Source organism: Sarcophilus harrisii, chromosome 3 (assembly GCF_902635505.1).
Source record: "Sarcophilus harrisii chromosome 3, mSarHar1.11, whole genome shotgun sequence".
Lineage (NCBI taxonomy): Eukaryota > Metazoa > Chordata > Mammalia > Dasyuromorphia > Dasyuridae > Sarcophilus > Sarcophilus harrisii.
This window is the reverse complement of record NC_045428.1, coordinates 357,430,222-357,451,433: the sequence shown is the minus strand read 5'-3', so window position 1 is coordinate 357,451,433 and position 21,212 is coordinate 357,430,222. Positions and strand designations below refer to the sequence as shown.

General features: G+C 34.1%; 2 long non-coding RNA genes across 2 annotated transcripts in view; both read left to right on the top strand.

Annotated features, from left to right (window-relative positions):
- LOC116422420 overlaps window positions 1–3,709 on the top strand; it is a 40,408-nt gene extending 36,699 nt beyond the window's left edge. The window contains exon 6 of the long non-coding RNA XR_004233046.1: window positions 3,637–3,709. This is a non-coding gene — a long non-coding RNA (uncharacterized LOC116422420). The remainder of the gene's footprint in view (window positions 1–3,636) is intronic.
- A 12,030-nt stretch (window positions 3,710–15,739) lies between these two features.
- On the top strand, window positions 15,740–19,627 carry LOC116422419. The gene is made up of 3 exons (XR_004233045.1): window positions 15,740–16,085; window positions 17,207–17,259; window positions 19,600–19,627. It is a non-coding gene; the product is annotated as an uncharacterized LOC116422419 (long non-coding RNA).
- Window positions 19,628–21,212: the final 1,585 nt, after the last annotated feature.

Genomic DNA, 21,212 nt, shown 5'->3' with positions numbered 1-21,212 from the left:
TAAAGGAATCAGAATAGGCAATGAAGAAACCAAACTATCACTCTTTGCAGATAATATGATGGCATACTTAGAGAACCCCAGAGATTCTACTAAAAAGCTTTTAGAAATAATTCATAACTTTATAGCAAAGTTGCAGGTTATAAAATAAATCCCCATAAATCCTCAGCATTTTTAAACATCACCAACAAAATCCAACAGCAAGAGATGCAAAGAGAAATTCCATTCAAAATAACTGTCAACAGCATAAAATATTTGGGAATCTGTCTATCAAAGAAAAGTCACGAATTATATGCACAAAATTACAAAAAAACTTTTCACACAAATAACGTCAGACTTAAATAATTGGAAAAATATTAAGTGGTCTTGGATAGGCCGAGCGAATATAATAAAGATGACAATAGTCCCTAAACTAATCTATTTATTTAGTGCAATACCAATCAGACTTCCAAGAAATATTTTAATGATCTAGAAAAAATAACAAAATTCATATGGAATAATAAAAGTTTGAGAATCTCAAAAGAATTAATGAAAAAAAATCAAAGGAAGGTGGTCTAGCTGTATCTGATCTAAAACTATATTATAAAGCAGCAGTCACCAAAACCATTTGGTATTGGCTAAGAAATAGATTAGTTCATCAGTGGAACAGGTTAGGTTCACAAGACAGAATAGTCAACTATAGCAATCTAGTATTTGACAAACCCAAAGATCCCAACTTTTGGGATAAGAATTCATTATTTGACAAAAACTGCTGGGATAACTGGACATTAGTTTGGCAGAAATTAGGCATGGACCCACTTTTTTTTTTTTTTACTCACTTTTTATTGACCGAATCCATGCAAGGTTAATTTTTTACAACATTATCCCTTGCACTCGCTCCTCTTCCGATTTTTCTCCTCCCTCCCTCTACCCTCTCCCCCAGATGGCAAGCAGTCCTATACATGTTAAATAGATTACAGTAGATCTTGGATACAATATATATGTGCAGAACCGAACAGTTTTCTTGTTGCTCAGGGAGAATTGGATTTAGAAGATATAAATAACCTGGGAAGAAGAACAAAAATGCAACCAGTTTACATTCATTTCTAGTGTTCTTTCTTTGGGTGTAGCTGCTTCTGTCCATCCTTGATCAATTGAAACTAAGTTAGATCTTGTCTTTGTTGAAGAAATCCACTTCCATCAGAATACATCCTCATACAGTATCGTTGTTGAAGTATATAATGATTATGGACCCACTTTTAACTCCATACACAAAGATAAGATCAAAATGGGTCCATGATTTAGGCATAAAGAACAAGATTATAAATAAATTATAGGAACATAGGATAGTTTATCTCTCAGACTTGTGGAGGAGGAAGAAATTTGTGACCAAAGACAAACTAGAGACCATTACTGATCACAAAATAGAAAATTTTGATTACATCAAATGAAAAAGCTTCTGTACAAAAAAAACTAATGCAAACAAGATTAGAAGGGAAGCAAAAAACTGGGAAAACATTTTCACAGTTAAAAGTTCTGATCAAAGCCTCATTTCCAAAATATATAGAAAACTGATGCTAATTTATAAGAAACCAAGCCATTCTCCAAATGACAAATGGTCAAAGGATATGAACAGACAATTTTCAGATGATGGAATTGAAACTATTACAACTCATATGAAAGTGTTCCAAATCATTATTTATCAGAGAAATGAAAATTAAGACAACTCTGAGATACCACTACACACCTGTCAGATTGGCTAAGATGACAGGAAAAAAAAAATGATTGTTGGAGGGGATGCAGGAAAACTGGGACACTGATACATTGTTGGTGAAGTTGTGAACGAATCCAACCATTCTGGAGAGCAATCTGGAATTATGCCCCAAAAGTTATCAAACTGTGCATACCCTTTGACCTAGCAGTGTTACTACTGGGCTTATATCCGAAGGATATACTAAAGAAGGGAAAGGGACCTATATGTACCAAAAAGTATGTGGCAGCCCTTTTTGTAGTGGCTAGAAACTGGAAAATGAATGGATACCCATCAATTGGAGAATGGTTGGGTAAATTGTGGTATATGAATGTTATGGAATATTATTATTCTGTAAGAAATGACCAGCAGGATGAATACAGAGAGGTTTGGAGAGACTTACATGAACTGATACTAAGTGAGATGAGCAGAACCAGGAGATTATTATATTCATCAACAAAAATACTATATGAAGGTGTATTCTGATGGAAGTGGATTTCTTTGACAAAGAGACCTAATTCAGTTTAACTTGATCAATGATGGACAGAAGCAGCTACCCAAAGAAAAACACTGGGAAATGAATCTAAAGTGTTTGCATTTTTGTTTTTCTTCCCGGGTTATTTTTACCTTCTGAATCCAATTCTCCCTGTGCAACAAGAATACTGTTTGGTTCTGCCCACACATATTGTATGTAGGATATACTACAACATATTCAACATATATAGGACTGCTTACCATCTAGGGGAGGGGGTGGAAGGAGGGAGGGGAAAAATCGGAACAGAAGTGAGTGCAAGGGATAATGTTGTAATAAATTATCCTGGCATGGGTTCTGTCAATAAAAAGTTATTATAATAAATAAAAATAAATAAATTTTAAAAAAGTAAAAATAAATCTCTCTGATAATCATCTCATTTCTTAAATAAGTAAAGACTGAGTCAAATTTTTCAAAATATACATGTCATCTTCAATTGATAAACAGTAAAAGCATATGAACAGGCATTTTTCAGACAAAGAAATCAAAGTTTATCATAATGAAAACTATTTCAAATCACTAATGATCAAAGAAATGGAGAATAAAACAACTCTGAGGTACTACTTTCACACCTCTGAGAGTGGCTAAAATGTCCAAAAAATGTTAGATGTTGGAGGGGAAGTGGAAAAAGTGGGATACTACTGTACTGTTATAAACTGAATCAACCATTCAGAGTGTAATGTGGAACCATACCTAAAGAGCTATCAAAGTGTCACCCAGCACTATTAAGTCTAATTTCCTAAAGAAATCCAATAAATAAATAAATAAATAAATAAATAAAAGAAGAAAAGAAAAGGTTCTCTTTGTCCAACTATATTTATATTAGGCCTTTTGGTGGCTAAGATCAGAAATCAAAGGGATACCTCTCAATTGGAGAAGGGCCAAAGAAGCTGTGATGCATATTTGTAATGAATATTATGGTATTGTGCCCTAAGAAATGTGAAGTAGGTTAATTTCAGGAAAATATGGAAAGAAATGAATTGATACATAATGAAGTGAACAAAACCAGAAAGATGTAGTACAAAATAACATAGTATTGTTGGATGAGGAACTGTGAATGATAATTATATATATACTCAAACAAATCAAAACAATGATGAACACTATCTGCTTGCAGAGAAAGGACTGATCTTGATTGAATACTGACTGAAGCATATTATTTTTCACTTTCTTTTGTTCTTTCATTTTTTCTTTTATTTGAGCCTTCTTGTCTAAAATGATTAATATGGAAATGTTTTACATTACTGCCCAAATATAATTTGTTTGCTTACTGATTGCAATCTTGGCAGAAGGGAAGGGGAAGAAATGAGGAAATGATAGGATTCAGAACTCAAAACATTAAAGAAAAAATCTTTAAAAATATGTTTCTTCCCCACAGCAAAGAAATTTCCAAGAGAAGATCACACATGTTAGAGTGGCAACAGCGCCAAATTTCTTCAGTGCCAGGTAAATTAATGTACTATTAGTAGGGTTTCAGAATGGTAGACTCACATTACAAATCACCAAGGTGGTATCCTAGTGAAATTATAGAAATGTGTACCCCTCATGTGTTTTTGTCCTCACTTGATTGGGAAATAACAAATGGAATATAGTGTACAAACAGGTCAAAGGAAGAGATAATATTTATGTTCAAAGAACATTTTTCAAAGTATTCTTGTGGAGATGCCTGAAATGCCTGACAAGTTGAGACAGGCTAAAGAAATTCTAGATTACCAATCAAAAAGAATAAAACCAAGAATTAACATTGATGGGTATAAGAAAATGGAAAATTCTGGACACCTCTCTGAATTAATGTGAGCACAAAAATTAAAATCAAAATAAAAGCACATACACTCATTTAGTATCCACTAATAAGTAAGTAATCCACTAATTTTGATTGAGACTGTTTTGTTGTTGTTGTTGTGGTTGTTGTTTTTAGATGTACTTTTATCATTTAGTAATGGTGGAATCCTTTGGAAAAGTATTTTTTTAAATAAATTTTTATAGCTCAAATTATAATAATAAGTAATATAAGTAAACATTTTGAATGATAGGAGAAATATACAATTAGTGATAAATGGAAAAATGTTAAGGGGAACATACAAAAGAATAACTGATAAAAAAAACTGTCAATATTATATTCATTTCAATGAATATAATGCAAAGTATCTTAAAACACATTATTGATTTTGTTTTCCAGAGAAGTTCTATGGAAAATTAAAGAGGAAAACAATAGACTTGGAAAAAAATAAATCATAGGATAAAATCAAAGGCACAAATCCTAAGGTTGCAGAATTGATTTCAAGGATACATTTATAATTTAGAACCCACAAAGTTTTATTCAAAACCTATTTGTGTGCTCTCTTTGGAAGACTGTTTCACATAGTGAGAAAGGAGATGCTAAAGTCATAAAACAAAGGGGACTGAAGGCAATTTTAATGGGGATTCTAAAAAAAATTGCTTTTATGATGAAAAGCAATGCTATTTCCTCTTTTAAATTAGGGGAAAATTTTTAAAATCATTTTAAAATTATTCTTTTATACTGGAAATAATAGTATACATAGTCACTGTTCCCCAAAAGATTATTACTTAAACAAATCATCTTTACTAGTTTCAACAATATGAAAAAAACAAACAAAAAACCTAGTGAAATTCATCACTGAATTTATTAGAGGGGAAAATTATTGAAATATTACATATTTATAACTTGGCCATTCTCAAATTTATTTCCACACCTTCACCACTGAGCCTACTCCCTTTAATTCAAAGATACATTAAATAGACACACACACAGACTTGCACAGATACACATATTGCATATATTCTTATAGAAACAACAGCGTGCCCAAACCTACCAATATAACTGAAACTGAAAAGAATATACAACGTTAAGTTTCTGTATTCCCATAGCCTTCTCTTCAAATTAGAGATTCATACTTGCTTCATTTACTTTTCTTAGAGCTAAGATTTTTCAAAACAGGTAATGAGAGAATGACAATCTTGCAGTGTTGTTTTCATTTCCATTATTCCTCTCTGCATCTGTTCAACAATGTTTATTTAGGCTGCTCTGAAATCTATGATTATGTCATTTCTGAAAGTACCAAAATATAGTTTCCAAAGTTACCTTTAATTACTGCTGATCTAAAAGCTTTTGTTCTCAGTACTTTTCTTTTTTATTATATATATGTTTTAAAATATAATACAGAAGAGAAATAAAAGTAATGGAGAAAAGAAAAGGAAAAAAGGCATTATTATTTGCACAAGACTATAAGAAAGGATTCAACATATGTAAAAACAAGAAATTTCCTTTTCAAGAAAATAAATAAAATACAATATCATTTATTCTAAACTTTTTTCTATTTTATCTTTGCTTCCTTATAGCTTGTGGGCATCAGTTATAATATATAACTCTGAGCATCAGTTCAAGATAGCTCTCTTTGTACAAAATATCTTATCAGCCCAAAAAATGCAACAAGGGCTTACTATGGAATCCTGTCAGTATACCTGCCTGGGGCCTACCTAGACATGTAGTTGCTACTAGGGATATGACCTTTTGCTGCGATCTGTCCCTCCCAGTACATCCATTTATATATATATAAACATATACATAGACACATATACACATGGATACTTTTAATCACACACAAATATACAGATATTCATTCAGGTTTGTCCTCTGTTTCTCTGAAGGTGGATGATACCATCCTCCTTAGGTCTAAGACTTTATTTTTGTAAATTCACCAACTTAATCATATTCTACTTCACAATGATATTTGGACCATAAACTACTTAATTGTTTTGGATGATATAAAATAATAATTAATATGGCTGGCAACATAATGTAGTTCCTCTTTTTCTTTTTTGAGCCAATCTAATTTAACTTTCACTTTGTCTTAGATCAGTGATTACTATTCTTGTTTTTTTTTTTTTTTTAATTCTGTTCCTAATCCTTATGTTTGTGGATATCTCTAATTTCCTATGCCTGTGGACTCTCCTACTTTTTTTGTTAGTTTAGCTTGCTATTACTTGACATCCTTCCCCAAGTCCACTCAAATCCAAAGGAGGCCTCCTTTAACTTCTGTCACCATCCTTTATCTTCATCTTTATCCCATTAACATTAATGTACACATCTTATCCCATTTCTCTTACACACCCTTCCACATACCACCTTTTCCTATTCCCTCCCCCTGATTTCATAAATTCTGAAGATTTTTTTTACCCTTCTACATGTATATGTATTGTTTCCTCTTTAACTCATTCCCATTGTGAATAGAATTTCTGACTTGCCAGCCCTTCTCTCCCATAGGTAATTTCACTATATCAGGTCTTGCTCTTCCATCACATCATATGATATAATGATTGTTTTAACCTTTTCCTACATGGTTTTGCTTTTTAGAATTGCATCATACTCACTTCTACCCCTTGAACTACTCAATAACAACAATCTGAGACGTGAGGTTTTAATTTCTGATTATAAAATTTAAAAATTTGTTTTAATTAAGTTATTTCAATTATTTTATATTTCATGAATATCAAAATTTCTATTAAATTCAGACTTCTCTTTTTCCAAAAGAAGACTGAATATCTGACAGTTTGTTGAATGCTTTCATTTTTTCTTCTATCAAGTTATCGTGAATTTTGCTGGACACAATATTTTTGCCTCAACCTTAGTTCTTTTGATTTTTTGATAAATAGCATTCCAAGACCTTTGATCTTTTATTGTAATTGCTGATAGGTTCTGGGTGATTTTAATTGGGGTTTCTGCATATTTGAATTTTCTTGCAGCAGTTTTGTTATTTTTTATATAATTTTCTAATAGATCTGGGTGTTTTGAAATGTAGCAATGATGTTCCTGTAGTTTTTTTTTTCATGTTCAGTAGGTGATTAATTGACTTTTCCCCCCCATTTCTATTATCCTCTCTTGTTCTAACACTTCAGGACAATTTTCTTTGTTTCTTGTAGTATTGCATGAAGATTTCTTTTTCATATACTACCTTTCAGGTACTTCAATTATTCTTATGTTTCTTCATCTGTTCTCCATATCTGTTGTTTTTCTTATGAGATGTCTCACATTTTCATTCTTTATATTTTGTTTTCTTATTCCTTGGTCTCATTACTTTTGTGCCTTCTTCTTGTCAGTTCTATTTTTTCAAAGAGTTATTAAAAGTGTGGGTCTCCTTTTCTATTTGTTTGAATTTTGAATTTTGTTTCATAATCTTGTTTTTCTTGGATTCTTCTTTTTTATATTTTATACATATATTTTAGTTTGTTCTCAATTCTTCTCATTTGCTTTTTAAAGTATTTTTTGAGATCTTATATGAATTCCTCATGGGGATGTGAGCATTTGACATTACTTGGGGAAGTAGGACTTTTTTTTTTTTATTAAACTTCAACAACCTGCACTGAAGATAAACTTGGGTCTTTCCTATGTAGATATCCCTTTCTATGACTGAGTTCTTTCTCCTTTGTTTGTTTTGATCTTTTGAAATAAGAGCTTCTCTCATCCTTTTTTTAGGATGGGGGATATCTTCCAGTCTCAAGTCTTCCTTCAGTTTTCCCCTCTAGCCTGAAACACTAAACTAACATCTCCAGCCACCTGAAAATGCCGGCAGCCAGCAGCCGTTTTATCTCAGTGCTTCTGCACTCATCTAGCAGGTCCTAATTCTTTATCTCCCAGGGTGAAGTCTATGTAGTACAATTGTGCCTCCTGTTCCTTATCAGGAGAGAGTGTCTCAAACTTTTCCACCCAGTCTAGGAAGTGAAAGTTCTTGTAGCTGGGGCTGAGACTATATCCCTACCCAACTTACCCCTAGGCTGGCTCCCCAATTATTGTTTAAGTGGAACTATCCTTGAAAGTATTTACAATTCAAAGAAGGGAAATCATCTTCCTAGTATCTTCAGATCTTCTCCTAATGAACCAGGAGGACCACTGTTCATCCCCAGCCCCTATTTGTGTTTCAGTTTTCACTACTCTTTGTCACCTTAGAAGTGCAGATTTTTGTCTCTCTTTTTGTGGGGAAAACTGGGAGAGCTTAGAATTTTCTGAGCTATTCCACAATCTTCCCAGAATCCTCTTCCTTCAGTTCCTATTGTTCTTGATTTCTCTATGACTTTTGACACCATGGATCATCCTAATCTCTTGGACAGACTTCCTCTTTTTAAGTTTTGGTGATCCAGCTTCCATCGAGGACTTCTCCTATTTGTTTTGTTAGTCTTCTTGAGTCTTCTTTAGATAGAAGGATCTATATACAGACCTGCCCTACTCAGCATGGATGGCTGTGCTCCCCAAGGCTTTGTCCTCTTCTAATTTCTCTTCTCCCTCCATAGAATCTTGCATTGTAATCTTGTAGTCATTTCAGCTCCCATGAGTTTAATGAATGCTCACTCCATGCAAACAATCTCTTCAAACATTTTCATTTCTACCAATACAATTTTTCTGTTATATCACTCTATTCCCTCTCCACTTCGTTATCATATTGGTTCAGTTCTTTCTCATCTCAACCCTAGTTGATTGCAAAGGTCTCTACCTTCCTAAAATCTTTCTCCACTCCACTCAATTCTACCCTCACCTGTCATAATGATTGTTTGAAAAAACAGATCTGACCATCGTTTGGCCCTATTCTTTCTAATCTGGAATCTCCTCCATAAAGTAGATAATGCTAACCTTAATAGTCCCTCACCACCTTAGCCCTTTCTCATTTTTCTACATGTCTACTGCATTTTCTTCGACATGATGTCTACTGCCTTCCAAATCCAGAGAGCCAGGGGCTTCTTGCTCTTCTCAAATGCTACCATGTCAACTCCATGCATTGTCAATCCTTTGTTCTCTCTGACTGTAATGTTTCTCTCTCCATCTCTTCCATCATATTTTCACATTTTACAAGACTCAAATTCTATCTTCTGAAAAGGTACTTTGGTAGTGAGTCTTCCTTATCCATACTCAATGTGTGACTAATATTTTTCCTCTGAGATTGTTTTGCACTTATGTTCTATGTATCTTCTGCATATAGTTCTTGAGTTGCTGTTTTCTAATTCAATGGGTACTCTCTGAAGAGTAATCTACTATATTTTCTCAATTCATTCTATGTTCAAAGTTAAGCAAAGTTGCTGAGACAAAATTAATTCTTTTTGACTATCTCAATATAATATCACCATTTGGTTTAATTGCCATTTCCCTTCTTATTCATGATATAGCATCCTTTTTCTTTAATGGTGTTTAAATCTTTTTTGGAAAGCCATTTGTTTATAATGTAATTGAATAATTCACTATGGGTGGGCAAAAGGATGATGGGGAAGAACTAAATCTTTTCAGTTTCTATTCATTCTTTAAAAATCCTGAATAATTGTGTTTGTAATTGAGAGCATGATCATAAAAATTTGTTCCTAATGTTTTTCCTCTTTTAAGCTGCATTGATTTGCTTCTTATAAAAGTTTGCTGATATGCAGTGTAATTTAAATGATATTTTTCTTTAAGTATGGCCTTTACAGTTTTTGAGAGTATATCCTGTCCCTATCCCCAAAAATCGTATCACAGAAAGGAACTCCTATTTTAAATGAGAACTTATTAGTCTTTTCTTATACTAAATCTAGTTGTATATCCAGAATTTATCCTGGTTAATTGTGCATGAGACTATTCTAAACTTACTTTGTGCCTGTTTTGCAATTTTTCTAGGGCATAGAATTCTTTTCCCACTTTTCCTGTATTTCAGATTACTTGCATAATAGATTTTTGCATTTATTTGCTTCTAAGCTCTTAGTTATCCAGACATTTCCAATCATTTTTCTTTCTTTTCTTTGCCTTTTATAAGTCTTACCAAAGAATTTTGATTGAGACTGTTTTGTTGTTGGTGGTGTGGTGGTGGTTTTGGATGTACTTTACCATTTAATAATAGTGGAATCCTTTGGAAACTTATTTTTTTAAATAAATTTTTATAGCTCAAATTATACTAATGTTTTAATTTTCAAGTCTTAGGCTTTTTCTCAGTCTTTCTAGTTCCTGGACATTCTATTCCTTTTTATGAAGTAGCCTTTTCCTTCTGTATACCAATTTTCTCCACCCTCTATCTTCCTGATACTACTTTCTCCTGGTACCTCTTGTGCTGAGTAATGTAGACACTTCCCATTTCTTTCTGGTGGATCAACTTCCATTTCTCACTGAATAAGACTGAGTGACTAATAGCAATTCATCACCTATAAAACTATACTCTTTCCCTCCTCAATATCATCAGGTCCCTTTGGGTGTATAAATAGCTCACTGCAGAAGAAGCTTAAATCTATACATCCAAGTAATCAACATGCATTTCATTCTCAAGACATCCAAATAATCTTCCTTTAAAATCTCCACTCATTTTTTTTCCCTATCATTGAGAACACTGCCTTCAGGTCAGGCACCCAGCCCTTGCAGTTCACAGTCATTTTGTCTCCCTTTCACCCTCATTTTATATGTCATTATATTAGTTGTTATCATAAAACATCTCAGGCATTTACTCCTTTTTCTTTATTCATATGACCATTTCTTATCCTGGTTTACAGTCTTGTTACCTCTTGCTAGGATTATATAAATAATATTGTTTTCTAAAATTGTTACTGATCACTTTTCTTTTAAAAATTGTCAGTATTTCTCCAAGTATTGTTTCTGACTTGCATAGATTTCTCATGTACTTTGTTAAAAAAAAACAAAAAAACTTTACAACACTAAATAGAAAAGGCAAAAAGGGAAAAACATTACCCACCACAAAACATTGAAATTATAGGCAATATTAAACTCTCTTGTACCTCCAATTCTGTAAGGAGGTGAGGGGAGAGAATCTCTTCTTAAATCTCCTATGCAAGGTCTGGCTTGATGTTGCAAGTCTGTAAAGATAAAAGTGGTCTTCATTGAGATGCAGATTAAAGAAAGATTCCTTCAGATATGTCATTAGAATTTCTTTTCTGAGTTTGTCAGTCTGGACTGTCGGGAATATACTCCTGTTTATTAGGTTTCTTAGAAGGTTTTCCCTCGATGAAATTAGTAGTTTGAATGCTTTTGATCTTTTGGATCTTTCTTACTTACAATTTTTGTAAATTGATTCAAAGTCCTTATTATACTTCCACATGTCTCTCTTGGAAGTGGTTTGTGCAGGAAATGACTTATCTCTTTCAAAAACCTTTTTCTGACTGGGGGAATAATTCATCAGAGCATTCATTCAGAGTGTTCTCAATTTACTGATTTCACAAATTTTGACTTGATTTTTATTAAAAATTTATTTTACTTGTCTCTTCTAAAAAAAGGTGTCTTGTCCTGAGGAGAACACAGGAGAAGCTTTGGAAATAAAAACTTCCACTAAGGACAAGAAAAATAAAGAAAATTTATTTGTTAATGATCTGTAAAATTTAAATGCTGATGCTTCATAAATGGGTATCTCTGGACAGCTAGGAATACTCATGAACCCCCAATGGGTTTAAGAATGTTAGAATCCTTTTGGAAATTTTAATAGCTTCCTAATCAAATTACAAAAGTTATAGAAATTGGTACTGCCATCATTTTAATGATAATAAACTAAATGGAATGTAGACTACAAACATGAAAAAAGGGAAGCTACTTTTAATGGTCTTTTTTGTAATCTTGTGTCACTCCAAAAGCTTGGAGATGCTGCTGTGTGAAGATTGTGTATTTTTAAATCAACAGGAGTCAGGAATTCAGGTTAGGGGAAAATCGTCAGTCTTTATTCTCAGTGAAGAAGGATCAGAGGTGGAAGAGAATCGGCGATAGCAATGTGTGCAGCTGAGTCAAGAAGCTAGCTCGACCAGTAGCCACACAACCAGCAGCTCGGAGTCTGGAACCCAGGCCCAATCTCTCCCAGCTTCTCTTCCTGTCTCTCTCTCTGCCTCCACCCACCAAAATCGTCATTTCCTATACAACACATCAGGACTTGCACGGAGAGTGGGCAGGGACCATTCTTTATCCAAGCATGTATATCAGTAGAATATAGCCTAATTACTATTTAGCCTCACTTACTTGGGACCTCGATGCATCAACTCAAACCTCAGCCCATTACACTGCTGTACCAAAGTTCCCTTTTAATATGGTGACCCAGTTTCTCCAATTGTCCTATTTAGTTATTCTGCCTCAGGTTATAACCGTTCCCTCTTAATGTTTGATGAGATAAAGGTCTACCTCAGTTGTTCTGCCCCAAAATCCCAGGCTATAATCATTCCCTCTTAAATGGTTGATGAGATAAAGGTTTTATATCTTTAGGTTATAGACATTCCTTCTTAATCTTTGACAGGATAAAGGTTTATCCATTTTAGATGTCATTAGAATATCAGTAACCTCCTCCATTGTATCATTCTAGGGGCCTCCCCCCATTAGCTTATCCCCACCTAGGTACCTCCCCTATTGTGTGTCATTCTTGTTATCCCATTAAAAAATCCCATATAAATGTTATCCCGTAAAAAGCCCTTTGAGTACTTCATGGCTGGACTCTTTGAGATGATAGTTTCGTCCAGCCCTGGGACTAACCATGGATCTATAAGTCCCAGTATCTCTCACCATTTCATAAACTATTGAATTAATCTCTAATGTCTGTCTTGCTCAGTTTCTTCCGGCATTACAATACCTGAACAATTGGGCATGTTGAGATTGGCTGAAGAAATTGTATATGTGACAGAAGGAGTAACAATATCATGAACTAAACTCAATGAATTTAAGGAAAATTCTAGAGACATCTTTGTGAATGAATATGACCACCCCCTCCATTAGAACCATAATAAAACATAAGCCATAATTTAGTAACCACTCACACCAAAACACTATTAAGACACACAAGAGAAAAATAAGTCGTCAATAATACATTCCAATGAATGGAATTCAGTACACTTGACTTACTCAAGTGTGAAAGAACTGGGATACAAACCTAGATGCTTGATAGCCAAAGGAGAACTCTTCTCAATTAAAAGACATACTCTGTGGTGATACTGTTTAACAGAGAAAATGAATTTTTAAACGTGGAAACAGAAGAAGATATCCAGGTAAGTGAGGAAAAAAGACAAAGAACCATCATGGTAAGGGAGTCCAATTCCTGGGGATTTTTCTCATTTGTATTCTTGAAGGATTAGTTTAGAGCTGGCTTCTTTGTATTTTCCTGAAAACTCGGGGATACAATGAGGAGGATGCAAAAGAGGCCTCAAAACAATGTTTGTAACTTGGAGCTTGCTAGGAGTTGTGTGAGACTCTCATAATTTAAACTAAAACTGCCACAGACACAATTATGCTTATTCGTAGGAATCTGGAATTAGGGGAAAAATCCATTTTCAACACTCTAATGTGATGTTAGTTTTTGCAAGTGGAACTAGGAATATATATATTCACTCTAACAGGATTATTCCTTATAATCACTCTTCTCACCCTAAGCAATTTGAAACACAAGTAAACAAGGTAAATCAGAGTATTGTTTCCCCTGAAATTCTCTTGACATCTTCTTTCTTGTTCATCTTTTCAGCTGCCAAGGAATGAAACTCTGCATAGAAAATACCCAAACTTGTAGATTCAAGTATAACCTTTCCAGACTAATGAATAAATATACCATGGATTTCGTCCTCTACACATCAAAATTACTTTCTCCAACTCCTGGCATTCAGATTTTTATATAACTCTTAGTGCTCTCCCCCTTACACCTAGATAGTAACATACCAGTTACCAAATCTTGTCAGTTCCACCTCTTCCATATCTCTGTATTTATTCCTTTCTCTATTCATACAGCAATATTACACACTCTGCTTTGTGCTCTTATCACTATTTGTTTGCACTTTTTTTTTCCAAGAGAGAAAGAAAAAGTTGACTGAGAGCTTTTGATTTTAAAAATCATAATTTCTTCTGTTTTTCTCCTCCTTCACAGTGATCCCCACACTCTTTATAAGAAATAACATTTTAAACTAATAAAAGAGATAAAAGGGAGGGGAAATAATCAACCAAAATACTCTCAATGCATTGAAATAAATTTTTAAAAAATGAGGGGAGAAAGGTTCTATTGGCATCTCCTCTTTTGGTCATACTTTCTCTTGAAAGTTTGCGAAATTATCTTCACTGAGAGGAAGATATTAAAGACAAATTTGCACAGATATGTCAATGGGATTTCCCTTAAGGGCTTGTTAATTTTGGCTGTTGGACATTAGCTCTTCTATTCTTTTACATGCTTTAATCTCTGTAACATTTGTAGCCTCAATGTTTTTGAATTTCTTATCTTTTTTATTTGGACTACACCCTTAAAAGAAGTTCTTGGAATGCCTGTCTGGCACTTTAATCCATTCTGCCATGGAAGGGATACTGATAAAAATGTCTATTATCTCCTTCAGAAATCTTTCAGGAGGGAGAGGGGAGAGAGGAAACCCTTGCCAGTGATATAAACTCATAGTAATCTCATTTTAATGATTTTCTTATGTTGGCTTGCATTCTCATTAAAATTGTCTTTTACTTCTCTTTGATTTGATAAGGTTCTCTTTATTGTTTATAAGGTTCTCTTTACTTTGATAAGCTTTTCTTATTAGGAAAATAAGAATGGTTCAAGGCCTGCCAGGCAATTGGGTTTTAACTGTAACAAGGAGGGGCAGGCCTTCTTGAAGAAGATTGGAATAGATCATCACTACCCCAACAGTAAAAAAATTGCCACACAAGAAATGAATTACATATAAAGAGGGATACCACCAGCAAATTAAGACATCAAAGAATAGTTTATTGATCAGACTGATGCATGGGGAAGAATTTAGAACCAAAGACAGAGAGCATTACAAAATAAAAATTTGTCAAGTTTATCTATGCCATCTTCAATTGGTAAATGTTCAAAATCTCTGATCAGACAATTTTTAGACAAAGAAATAAGAATTATCTATTGTCATACAAAAATATTCTTAATCACTAATGATCAGAGAGATGCACATTCAAACAACTCTGAGTTATCACCTCACAGTTCTGAGATTGGCTAATATGAGCAAAAATAGTTGGATGTTGGAAGGGATGTGGGAAAAGTGGGACACTACAAGTTCTGTTATGGAGTTGTAAATTGAATCAACCTTTCTGGAGAGCAATTTGGAACACTAATCAAAGGGATATCAAACCTGCATCCTCTTTGACACAGCAATAATTCTATTAGGTCTAGAAAAGGATCTCTTTGTACAAAAATATTTATAGCAGCTCTTTTGGTAGCTAAGAATTAGAAATCAAATGGAATGCCCATCAATTGGAGAATGGCCAAAGAAGCTGTGGTATATGTTTGTAATGAAATATTATTGTATTATGCCCTAAGAAATGAGAAGCAGGTTAATTTCAGGAAAATGTGGTAAGGCCTGAATTGCTTCATAGTGAACAGGACCAGGAAGTAGTACATTGAAACAGGAATGTTGTTGGATAAAAAACTTTGACTAACAAATTGAATAACAATTATTTAACAAATATTTTCAAACAAATCCAATAAACCAAAATAATCCAAAAGAACAAATGATGAAAATATCTGTCTGCATAGAAAGAACTGATCTTGATTAAATATTGACTGAAGCACAGTATTTTTCAGTTTTTCTTTCTTTCATTTTTTTCTTTTCTTTTAGTCTTCTTGTGTAAAATGACTAAAATGGAAATATTTTACATTATTGCACAAGTGTAATTTGAATCTGATCGCTTACTATTTCAGGAAGAAGGGGAAGGAAAGAGAAGTGAGGAAGTCATAGGATTTCAAACTCAAAATTTTAACTAAAATTCGTTTTTAAAATAATATATTTTGCTTTATCTAACAATGTTTCTTTCCCACAGTTGAACAATTTAGAAGAAGAAAAAAAATACATAAGGTTTGCCATACGAGTAAAGCTGTTTAGCACAAGGTAAACTAATGTAATATTGGTGGGGTTTCAGAATGGTAGATTATCATTACAAATCACTATAGCAGTATCCTTGTGAAATTACCGAAATCAATGTACCCCTCATCTGTTTCTATCTTCACCTTATTGGAATAAAAGAAATGGAATGTAGTGTGCAAACAAGTCAAAAGAAGAGATTATGTTTATGTTCAAAGAACATTTCTCAAAGCGTTCTTGTGGACATGCATGAAATGCCTGATAAGTGGAGACTGACTAAATAAATTCTAGATTCCCAATCAAAAAGAAACAAACTAGGAATTAAAATTATTGATATAAGAAAATGGAAAATTCTGGATACCTCTCTGAATTAATGTGAGCCCAAAAATTAAAACCAAATTAAAAGCACATATAGTGTGCTTTTAATAAGTAACTACCAATAAGTGAAGATATATATATATATATATTGAATGACAAGACAAATAATGTACTGTAATGCTGGAGAAAGTGAGTAAGATAGATATTAGAGAGTATTTAATAATTTATTTAATGGAGAAATATACTGGGACCATATGGATCCATGGTTTGGTTCCAGAGCTGAATGAGACTATCATCTCCAAGAATCCAGCAAACAATGTGAGTTCTCAAAAATGTATATACACGTGGCTCAGATGCAGGGGGCAGACTGAGGCAGGGGCCTAGTCAGTGTGCTGAGAGTGGGAAGGGAAGCCAGGGTGGGCTGAGCCACCAGAGATGAGATGACATAATCAGGGGGAGGCACCCCAGACATGGGGAGAGAGATATTTGATAAGATGGTATCTGACATTCCTGTAACTTAGGACAGGGAGAGACATTCTGATATTTTAAAACATAAGATCTTTTATCCTTATCAAATGTTCTGATAAAGAGGAAGGGGAGCTTTTGCAGGACTGAGCTTTGACTGAAGCAGAGAAACTGAGTCAGGACTTGATCAGGATAATTAGGGAGACTGAGGACTGTGGCATAACATTACAAATAGTGATTAATGGCAAAATCCTTAAAGGAGAGAAACTCAAGAGAATAACTGATAAAAAGCTGTCAATCTTATATTCATTTAAATGAATATAATACTAAATATCTCAAAATACATTATTATTCTTGTTTTCCAGAGAAATTTGGGGAGCAATAGCAGATGAAAGAAAAACATTAAAGGGGCAAAAAGGTAGGAGAGTTCAGTAGAAGGATACATTTATAATTTGCGTTCCACCAAGTTTTATTTAGAGTCTAATTTTAAGCCCTCTCCTGAAAACTGTTTCATATATTGAGAAAGGAGATGGTAAAATCATTAAAATCAAGGCTTCATACATGGGACTTTAAGGCACTTTTGGGGGGAATTCTAAAACATCAAAATCTTTTACAATGAAAAACCATGCCATTTTCCTCTATTAAGAATTCTGAATTGGGGGAGGGGATTTAAACTGTTTTAAAGTTATTCTTTAATAGTGGAAATAATATTAAACATAATCATTGTTCCCAAAAGGATTATTACTTAAACAAATCACCTTTACTAGTTTCAAAAATATGAAAGAAAATTTAGTGAAATTCATCACTGGAACTATTTGTGGGGAGAAGTATTGAAATCGTATTTATAACATGGCCATTCTCAAATTTATTCGCACACTCTCAACACTGAGCCAGCTTCCTGAAATTCAGTCAAACATGCATAGACACATAGATATACATAAGTACACATACTTACACATATATGCTTTATAAAAAATAAGTTCAGTAAAAATTATCAAACTGAAAAGAGTATACAATGTTAAGTTTATGTATTCCACAGCCTCTGTGCCAGTGAGAGATTTAAACTAACTTTTTTTTTCTTAGGTTAGGGCTAGGATTTTTCTTCTTTTTTTCTTTCTTTCTTTTTTCTTTCTTTTTTTTTTTGGCTGAGGAAATCGGGCTTCAGTGACTTGACCAGGGTCACACAGCTAGGAAGTATTAAGTGTCTGAGGCTAGATTTGAACTCAGGTCCTCCTGAATCCAGAGCTGGTGCACTATTCACTGAGCTACGTTTTTCAAAACTGGTAATGAGACAATGGCAATCTTTCAGTGTTAATTTCATTTCCATCAATTTTTGTTATAGCAGATATTCTCCTTCTTTCTGCATGTGTCCATCAGTGTTTATTTGGCCTGCTTTGAAATCTATGATTTTGTCTTTTCTGATAGTACTAAAATATATTTTCCATAGTTACCCATGATGACTTCTGATTCAAAGTGAAAGGCTTCTGTTTTCAGTCTTTTTCTTTCTTCCTTTTAAAATATATTTATTTAAAGCATAATACCATACCCAAAAAAGTAATGAAAATTAAAAAAAGAAATAATAGCATTGTCACTTGTACATGATTATAAAAAAGAATTCAAAATAAGTAATAATTTTCTTTTCAAGAAAATGTGTATAAAAATAGAACAAAGTTTATTCAGAACTGCCCCATCTTTTCTTTGCTTCCTTGTGGCTTTTCGTTTGTTCTTTCCTGTCCACTGTTTACTTTATTCTTTTCCTCCTTTTCTTCCCCTCCCCCCAATCTCCCTCAAGGAGACTACAGTTTAACATGTATATCTTTATGTAAGCATAAATACAAACATGCCTGTATACACTCACATAGATTTCAGAATGATATTCTGACCCTATACTATTTAATTGTTTTGAATAATCTAAAAGGAATATCCATATGGCTGACATAATAATGTGGTTTCTCTATTTTTCTTTTTTGAGCAAATCTATTTTAACTTTCACTTTGTGTTAGATCAATGATTACTCTTCCTGGTTTTTTTTTTTTTTCCCTTGGAAAATTCTACTCCATATCCTTATGTTTGTGGATATCTCTTATTTCCTATCCCTGTGGACTCTTCTACTTTTACTGCTAGTTTAGCTTCCTAACTTCCTTCCCCAAGCCCACTCCCTTCCAAAGGATGGCTCTTTTATCTTCTGTCACCACCCTTTATCTCCTTCTTTATCTCATTACTATTAAGTTACACACCATATCCCATTTCCCCTACATACCTTTCCATCTACCACCTTATCCTATTCCCTCACCCTAGTATTTCTTAAATTCTGAAAAATTTTATCGTCTCCTAGATGTACATGTATTGTTTCCTCTTGTATTCATTACCAGTGTGAGTAGGATTTCAGAATTGCCAGCCCTCTTTCCCCATATCTAATTCCACTATGTTAGTTCTTACTCTTGCACCACATCATATTATATAATTATTGTTTTAACCTTTACCTATATGTTTTTGTCTTTTAGAGTCACATCATATTCACCTCCACCCCATGAATTACCCAATTGCTAACAACAATCTTAATCCCGAGGCAGAAATTATGTGTATAAAATTTAGGCACTAAGCAGTTTATCCTTATTGAATTCCTTGAAATAATTTTTCTATTTATCTTATATTTTGTGTATATCAAAATGTCTGTTAAGGTCAGCTTTCTCTTTTTTTCAACAGAAACCTAAATGTCTGGAAGGTTGTTGAATGCCTTTTTTTTTTTTTTTTTCAGATTGTGTGGAGTAGAAATAAAATGAACTTCTCTCTGTCTCTGTGACCTGCATAAGTATGTTGAGTAGTAGCCAATATGTGCTTAGATTTTAGATATATGTATTTAACCTCGAATGATGGCATTTATCACTGTTCAAGTTATCAGGGTTTAGACAATTAGTTGCCTGATGTATGGTGCCTCCTGGAACTAGGGAATCTCCTTTTTTGTTTTGCCACGAATAATATCCAATTAAGGGGTGGGGGAGTCACCTATCTCTTAATGTTCTCCAAATCATGACGTAATCCTTTGTAACTAAAACCTATAAAAACTGTATATGTTATCCCTTTTTTTAGCCCTTCTACCGTGAGCTTTCTCTCTTTCCTTCCTCATGGTGGAATTGCTCGTTCTCATAAGAATTTATTAAATAAACAACTTTTCTGCTTTTTACTTTGAGAGGTCTCTGAGTAGTGATTTTTGGATAGGATTTTCTATCCCTCATTGTTTTGGGGGCTCATCCAGGATGAGTCTTTGAGGGAAATGGCTGCGCATCCTGAACAGGGATAGGCGCTCCCACAGCTAGTTTTTTTGTAGTCTCTGGCTCTGAGTGTGTAGCCTCCCTCCCTTTCTGACAAATGACCTAAGGCAGAGATACTCATTGAAAAGCAGAATTGAAGACAAAAAGGAGAAATAGAGTCCTGACGGATCGGCAGCAGTCTGAAAAGAAAACATGTGTTCTTGAGGTGAACTTGGGAAGCCTGGGGTCTATTGGCTAGGTCAAGGGAGACATGAGGGACTAGCCTTCCTAAAAATTGCTTTGGTAGACTGCTATTGACCCCAATGGTAAAGGACTTTCTAAGGAATCTCTCGTGACTGCAGGAATGAGGGTAACAAAGAACCTCCACTGACAATTTGGTTTGAGACCAAGTTGTAAAATGGGACAGAAGCAATCCAAAATGTATGTCAGGATGATAGCCAGGGAATTCCAGTCGATAGCCCACTTGGGAGTCGACTCAGAGACTGGGATAAATTACCCAGGTATAAAGGGAAAGACAAGAAGATAATGATTAAATATTGTTGTTTTGTTTGGGGCAATCAAAATATTGGTGGTGGAAATAATTTGGCCAAACTATGGTTCTGCTGAGGATTTGATATGCCAACAATTAAATATATATGTGAATAATAGAGATCCATCTAACCCAGAGGAATCGGTTTATGCTACCCTCTGGCTGCCAGGAGTTGCTAGAGTTATGAGAATTTTTCTATGCGAAACGAAGGAAGGGAGTAAACCTAATAAGGGAAAAGAGAAAGTAGATAACAACCTGGAATCTGAAGTTGGACAGTAAGAACCCCTTGCTGCCCTTCCACCTCCTTATGCTGTGCCCCTCTTGCACCACCAGAGGAAGATATTTTGCCTCCTCCTCCCCCTCCTGTAGAGGCAGTGGATTTAGGTCAGGAGGGTGTAGGCAGAGCTCACAGTGACTCATACAAAAATCTAAGAAAAGAATTAGAGCAATTAAGACAGGATGTTCAGAATCTCTTTCTTAGAGAGAAAATGGAGCTGGGGCCAGTAGCTAATAAAGTACAGAATATATATCCACTTAGAGATGTTCCATTAGGCGGGGCTCAGGGAGGTA